General features: G+C 42.2%; 1 protein-coding gene across 1 annotated transcript in view; it reads left to right on the plus strand.

Annotated features, from left to right (window-relative positions):
- Bbs9 (Bardet-Biedl syndrome 9) overlaps positions 1 to 7,201 on the plus strand; it is a 384,815-nt gene that overhangs the window by 216,110 nt on the left and 161,504 nt on the right. The window lies entirely within an intron of this gene.

Raw genomic sequence — 7,201 nt, forward strand, 5'->3', positions numbered from 1 at the left:
CCCCCGTTTTAGAGCTGGGTCAGGAAGGGTTTTTTCACAGTGGAAACCATTTTCACTCAATTAATTGGATGAAAACAAAGGCTGGTGCCATGCCCTGTGGTTATTGCTTTACCAGCAGGAGGTGTGGATTGAATTTCAGGCTTCCAGGTCAGCAGGGACACAGGGAGGTGGTTCACAGGGAGGGAGCTGAGTTTGGAAGCATCTTGTAGCCAGCCACCTTTCTGGTGGACTTAATAGTGGATTAAGGCAGAAGACAAGAGGGTGATGGTGGTAGCACAGAACTTCCCTCAGGCTACAGAAGAAATTTGGGGAGCACACTAGCAGAACTCCTAAAAGGTTTTGATCTTCCCTGGTCTTTTAAAAAAAGCAACCAACAAGGCACGCCAATGAGCTGGCAGGCGGGTCTTTTAGTGGGCAGTTACACTCTTAGCTTGCAGTCATTAGCGGGCCTCCCAATGAAGTGTCACTTCTGCCCTCTGCCCCCTGCAGCACTCAGCAGAGTCCCATTCTGCGGCTGAGTAGCATTGCATGTTAAAAAGTTAATTTGTTCTGCATTCCATTAAAATTGCACATTTTCCATGTGCGTTGCTCCTTCCATCTTGCCTAAAACCTATAATTTAGGCTCACACCATGGTGAAGTCTTGAGTAACCTTTTGCCCTTACTGCCTTAATTATCCTCCAGCACATGGGCTCTGTTAGGGGCGTGTGACAGTGGGTGAGCTCTGTGCTAGCTAGTGAAAATGCTGCCACTTAAAAAGAAAAATGTGCTCTCGGAGCTTTAATTAAATTTTTCATCCATAGGGAGATAAAATATAACTTTTTTTCAAGAAAATGGACTTTATAAATGTCTTTTTTTCTTTAAATTGAATAATAATTAAGTAAGTTGATGGAAATGGGAGCTTGTTTAAAAACACCAAGCCATTTTCTTTATGAATGTAATAGTTTTTGAGTTAAATTCACTTTACCTTATTGTATAAATATGCTTAGTGTTTATGATAAATAATGAACATAGAACATCATGAAACCAGATTTTTATTTGGTTACAAATTTGTTGATTTTTTAAAAGTTTTAATTTTGCAAAATTGTGGTGACTGAATAATAAACAGCTTAGAGAATAGAATCTCACAAAGGAGTTCAGTGCCTGAGCTAGCCATCGAGTCCAGTATCAGGCAAGTTCAGCAAGAACAGTGCTGGTAATTATAGATTTTATTCTCAATATCAGAGTATTAGGCCCATAGGGCCTCTCTAAAATTATCTTCGTTAACTTACTTCTTATTGTCACAACAAAGAAAAAAACGTAAGGGTAAGTAAGAGACATGAACAGATACTAAGAGGAGTGGGTATTTTGAGTTCGAAGAGGTCTTGGATATTAATTACTTCATTTAAAGGAGGAAGAGAAAGAAGCCTCAAGTATATAAAGACCTGTCCACAGTCTTCCAACTGCCCGTGGCTGAGATGGGACAAAACCAGAGTCACTGAGGCAGCAGCTCTGAGAGTCACATGCATCTGGGTTTCTCTGACTTACTGCTGCCTGTCTTTGTGGCTGTGGGCAGATTGTTGCAGCCCTGGGAGCTCCATCTGCTCCCCTGTAAGCTGGGGTGCCTTCCCCACTCAGGCACTGATGGCTTCTTCCTATCATCACTCTCTAGAGTTTACGGGCAGGACGCCTGCTATGGCCTCACACTCCTGGGTTCTCCTCACTGTGTTCTGTGTGCAGCTGGGGCGGCTAGAAAGAGGGGAACCTTGCTCAGAAGCTTGCTGCCCCCTCCCTCAGAAGAAATGTTCCGTGGAAAGTTTCCTTGTGAAGCCTCTTTGAGAGATTTATGCGGATTATAAAGTCAAAAGAAGGGGTCATTCCAGAATTTTCTTTCCAGGCATCGAGGCCAAAACATAATTTTAGCAGGTATTTTCTCAGTCGGGATTCTTGCCAATGTCTGTGTCGTTAATGTCCAAGACGGCTGGACTTCCCTGTGTGTGGAGAGTTCCGAGGCAGCACAGCCTGAGCTGGTCCACTGCACTGGTGGTACCGAGGCTTCTCCAGACACGGTTCTGTGAAATCTGGGGCCAACATAAATTCATTTACTTTTCACTGGGAAAACTTCATGCAGAATATTAACTGCAGGTGTTGTGAGGAAGGGGCAACGACTGATAGGTAGGAGATTAAGACCTGAGTGCTGGCACTGGGAAAAACAGGTGGATGTAAGTCACTTGGCTACTTCCCAGTAAACTGTAGAAGAGTCTGCTTCAACCCAGTTAGGATTACAACCCAACAACAAGCAGGTAACCGTTGCTTCCATGCATCAGGGTCAGGTGCATTCTTAGGGTGACTGAAGGTACATCTTTCGGTTTGCTTAGAAGTGATGAGGAAAAACAATACAGCTCTAAATACATTATATGAAACAAATTGATAAAGTTTAAAAATGCTTCCTTTAGCTGGACAGTGGTGGCACATGCCTTTAATCCCAGCACTCGGGAGGCAGAGACAGGCGGATCTCTGTGAGTTCGAGGCCAGCCTGGTCTAGAAGAGCTAGTTCCAGGACAGGAACCAAAAAGCTATGGAGAAACCCTGTCTCGAAAATTAAATAAATAAATAAATAAAACCTATTCTTAAATAAAAAAATAAAAAAATAAAAATGCTTCCTCTACCATATCACAATCAATGAAGTACACAACCATTTTTTTTAACATGTGAACAAATGTTTGGTGTGTGTGTGTTTGTAAAAAAGCATTTTATTAGATAAAATATTGTTAAGGGACCCTGGAAATACGTGAACCTCAAAGAGACCATTTTGTTCACGTGTAGCAGAGATCTAGGCATACTTTATTGATCTTTCTGTGGAGAACATCAGGGAATGTTCCAGTAGAGTGCAGCAGAAGCCAGTGCTTAGAGAACAAACACTCACTTTCCTTAGGCGGCAGTGTGGGGACGTATGGGAACTTCACAGTTAAGAAAACAGTGGAAACATCGGAGGCCTGTGGCGGGCTGTGTGTATATGTGCTGCCGCCTCTGGGGATGCTGGGCCGTCTTTAGGGGCAGCTCTGGTTTACCATGCTGCATAAGAAGGAACGAGGTGTAGCTCCATAGAACATAAAAAATCAGCATGGCATATCTCGACTTATTAAAATACAACTTCCCCAAAACATGAACAGAGAGTTCTATATCAGAAAATACAGATATGGAGAAAGAAATAAAAATTACCCAAATCTTACCACTAATATGACATAATTTCAATTTAGTGTACATACTTCCAAATTTGATAATGTGTGCTATTGTGTATAAAATGTTAGAACAGGAACACTTTTAAGTGGGACCATATGGTATATAGTGCTTGGAGTGTTTTCTCATGAAAATATAAATTATGTCTAAGCTTATAGTACTATAGGTTTAATAACTGTATAGTTATTATGCTTATAAAATCTGTTTCTTCCTCCTGGGACAGTGTATCACACCGTCTCACAGTACACGCAGGCCTTCATTTCACGTGAGGAAATTGCATCTGAGTTCAGACCACTGTAGACTGCATGTGTAGCATGGATTAATTTTCTTTTTTTTTAAATTTATCTATTTATTAAAGATTTCTGTCTCTTCCCCGCCACCGCCTCCCATTTCCCTCCCCCTCCCCCAATCAAGTCCCCCTCCCTCACCCCGCTCCTCAGCCCAAAGAGCAGTCAGGGTTCCCTGCCCTGTGGGAAGTCCAAGGACCACCCACCTCCATCCAGGTCTAGTAAGGTGAGCATCCAAACTGCCTAGGCTCCCAAATGGCAATGGATTAATTTTCATCATTGCAGATCAACTGATTTTTTTTCCTTTGTTGGTAATTTACTTGGAGAAGCTTGTCTTTTTAGCTTCTCACTCACATTTTTTTTTTTTAAAGAGAGGGAATAGGGTTTGTGAACAGTATGTGGTTGCATAGTGATGATAGTTAAAATCCTTGGAACTGTGGAAAAATACTTGTTAAGCAAGAAAATAGATGCTCAAGCTTTCTTACTTTCCGTCTACCAGAATTTGGTTACTTTTGATTATTTTACTTAAATTCATGCTTTAAACATATAGTAATTGTTAAAATACACAGTATGCATATATAAAATTCTCAAATTATTAAAAATACTATATAAGAGAATAATATTTTTGTGTTATGATAATTTAAGAAAAAAGCATAAAGGCCTGGAGAATGACTTAGTGATGTCAGCCCATTCTGCTCCTTCAGAAGTTCCAAGTTTGATTCCCAGCACTCATATTGGAAAACTTATGATTACCTTAACTGCAGCTCCAGGGATCCAACACCTTTCCTGGCCTCCAAGAAACATATGAAAGACTCTACAAACACATATACGTAGATAAAAGAAAAATCAGTTTTCAAGAAAGAAAAGAGTTAAATTATTTTATTTGGCTTTCAACAAAGACAAAAGAACTGATTGCCAGAGAAGCTTATCAGTTTGTATAAAAATGTTGTTAATGGGCATTCGGTTTGTGTATTATAGTGTCTGCCTGAGTATGGTTGGCACAGGAATGCCTCTGAGAAATCCTACTCAGGGTAACCGAGGAGTTGACTCTTCCATTAGAAGTGAGTGCCACTTCCTAGTCAGCTAAGACAGTGACCACAGTGAGGGTCCTGAGCCAAGCGGGAAGACATAGACAGGTTGGAGAGAGGGTGGAAGCTACAGGTGACAAACACGTGTGCACCCATCGCCTGCTGACCATCGGCCTTCAGGACTTGGCCTGTAGAAACATGTAGGGGTGGGGGGTGGGGAGTGTTGGTGTGGAGTCAGGGTCCTCATTGGGCTCACTCTGCTTACTTAGTAGGACCTAACATTGTTTGAAGCAAGTGAGGGATCTTACAAATGGAGGAGCCAAAAAAGCATAAAAACACCTTGCATTCTTTCCTAAGTTGATAAACTTCAAAACCTGAAGAAGCTTCAGAAAATAACTTAAAAGGCCTAGAGACAGCAAATTTACAAGCGCGTGTACCCCAGAGCACTGGGGGACTAGCGAGTGTCTGTTCTCCTTTTCAAGGGTGAATTAGGTTTCCCTCAAGCCATTGAGATGGGGTAAGCAGCCACCAGAGGGCAGCCACGATCAGAGAAAAGCTCAATGGCCCTTGGAGAGTCTGAATTCTAGCTAGAACAGGTTAGGCAGTGGGAAGGTGCAAAGGACACTTCAACTAAGGCAGATACAATGAAAGGGAAGTCTCAGAATTCATAGAACTTGGGGCTAACTTCTTATATGGGATATATTTTGTTTCCAGCTATTGACTGGCTGTTTTGCTGTGCTTGTGTTCTGAAGGCCGCAGCAGCACTGGCTTGCTCAGATGTTAAGTAAGGTTGACTTTGATTTTATTTCAACATTTTGTACCTGTGTATTTCATATAAGTGGATACTTTTATCTTGGAAAATTCTATCTTTTCTGTTCCTGAAGGATAACTTTAAAAAGGGATATATTCAGATATGTGTATGCGCAAACACATCCATGCCTTGAAATAACAATTGCTGAAAACAGAGACCAGGATCTGGAGGAGAATGGAGACAAGGGTGTGGAAGGGTTTGAAGGGAGGAACGAGAAGGGAAAACATAATTAAATTACCGTCTCAAAAAAAAAAATCCTCAAACAACAAAAAGTGATATATTCAGGAACATAGAAAAACTACTTGGTTTATAATTTCAGAACAACTGAGAAACCCCTGTTCTCCATTCTTCCAAAACCAGAGCCCATCAGGTTCCCCAGAGCAGTTCCTGCTACCGGCTTTGGTGCTTCTTGAAGGTGCACACTCCTTGCATTAGTGGCTTTTGTGTTGCTCTGAGGTTTCCTCTAGAGAAGAACATTAAAAAATACAAACTCCTGAGTTCAACTAACTTCAAGAGAGAAGAGAAATGCTTTTTAAGTTTCTTTTGTAATTCTGATGAAAGATTCAGAAAAATGTCTGACAACCGTCTCCTTGTAACTTGTAAAAACAGCATTAATGAGAAAATTTCTCAGAAAAGAAAAAGGCTCAATTAAGTGTTTGCTGTACGAACATGAGGACCCGACTTTGAGTCTGTAGCAGCCACACAGTAGCTGGGCATTGCTGGGCATTGCGGCCTGGTCTTATGACCCTGGTGGAAAGGGAGTCAGAGAGAGGAGTCCTCGGCTTGCTGGCTAGCTAGTCTAGCCAGTCCATGAACTATAGGTTCAGTGGAGACCCTGCCTCAAAAATTAGAACCACTGGCTTAGTCACCTGTACACATGCACACACCCATGCACGCCGATACACGTGCAGACACATGCACGCGCATGCGCACATGATGTGCACTTGTATGTGTATGTGAAACTGGTATTTAAAAACACCTAAATGGTCTATGAAACAAGGTTTTAGAGAGTCATTTTCATGCAATTTCATAGAAAACTTTCATATGTATGACATATTTTCATGGAGTTTATTGTATGTTTATTTTTCTCTCTTCTCATTTTGAAAAGGTCTTGAGAAGGAAACATAAAATTGTAACATTTGTCTTTAGCTTTTGATTGTGGAATTGTACTTTCTTGCTCCATTGCTAAGAAGGTGTAGCACGCCAGAGCAGCGCATAGTTCTGGGTCATGATTGGACAACGGAGATTGGTCACTGAGAGTGAATACTCACCATCAGGTAATGGAAGTACCAGAGCAGTGTGGAGGGTTGAATATCAGTGCACTGTGTGCTCTTCAATCTTTGCGCTACACAGACAAGAAACTGAGTAGCAAGGAACCATAGATGCCCAGGGCATTCTGCAGATGTTATGCACTAGACTGCTGTCATTTCCCTGTCTTTTTCTTACCCTTGTGCTGTGACTGAAGAAGTAGCCTTCCTTTTCTTTCCCACGGACATAGAGATGGATTATAGAGACAGTTGCTTTCTTCCTACCTAGCTGTCACTTTGTCTAGGGCATTGCCATTGGTTCTTCCAAACTGCCACAGTTTGGAGAGAGTTGGAGTAGGTGACAGGCTCCTGAGTGGAAATGGACAGGAACTTTCCTGCCAGGCCAACCTTCCTCATCAGGCTCAGGGACTGAAGGCACTGGCCGAGGGAGTCGGGAAGAAATGAGAAATAAGAAAACTCTTAGCCGGGCGATGGTGGCGCACGCCTTTAATCCCAGCACTCGGGAGGTAGAGGCAGGCCGATCTCTGTGAGTTCGAGACCAGCCTGGTCTACAGAGCTAGTTCCAGGACAGGCTCCAAAGCCACAGAGAA

The sequence above is a fragment of the Microtus ochrogaster genome, chromosome 5 (assembly GCF_000317375.1).
Source record: "Microtus ochrogaster isolate Prairie Vole_2 chromosome 5, MicOch1.0, whole genome shotgun sequence".
Classification (NCBI taxonomy): domain Eukaryota; kingdom Metazoa; phylum Chordata; class Mammalia; order Rodentia; family Cricetidae; genus Microtus; species Microtus ochrogaster.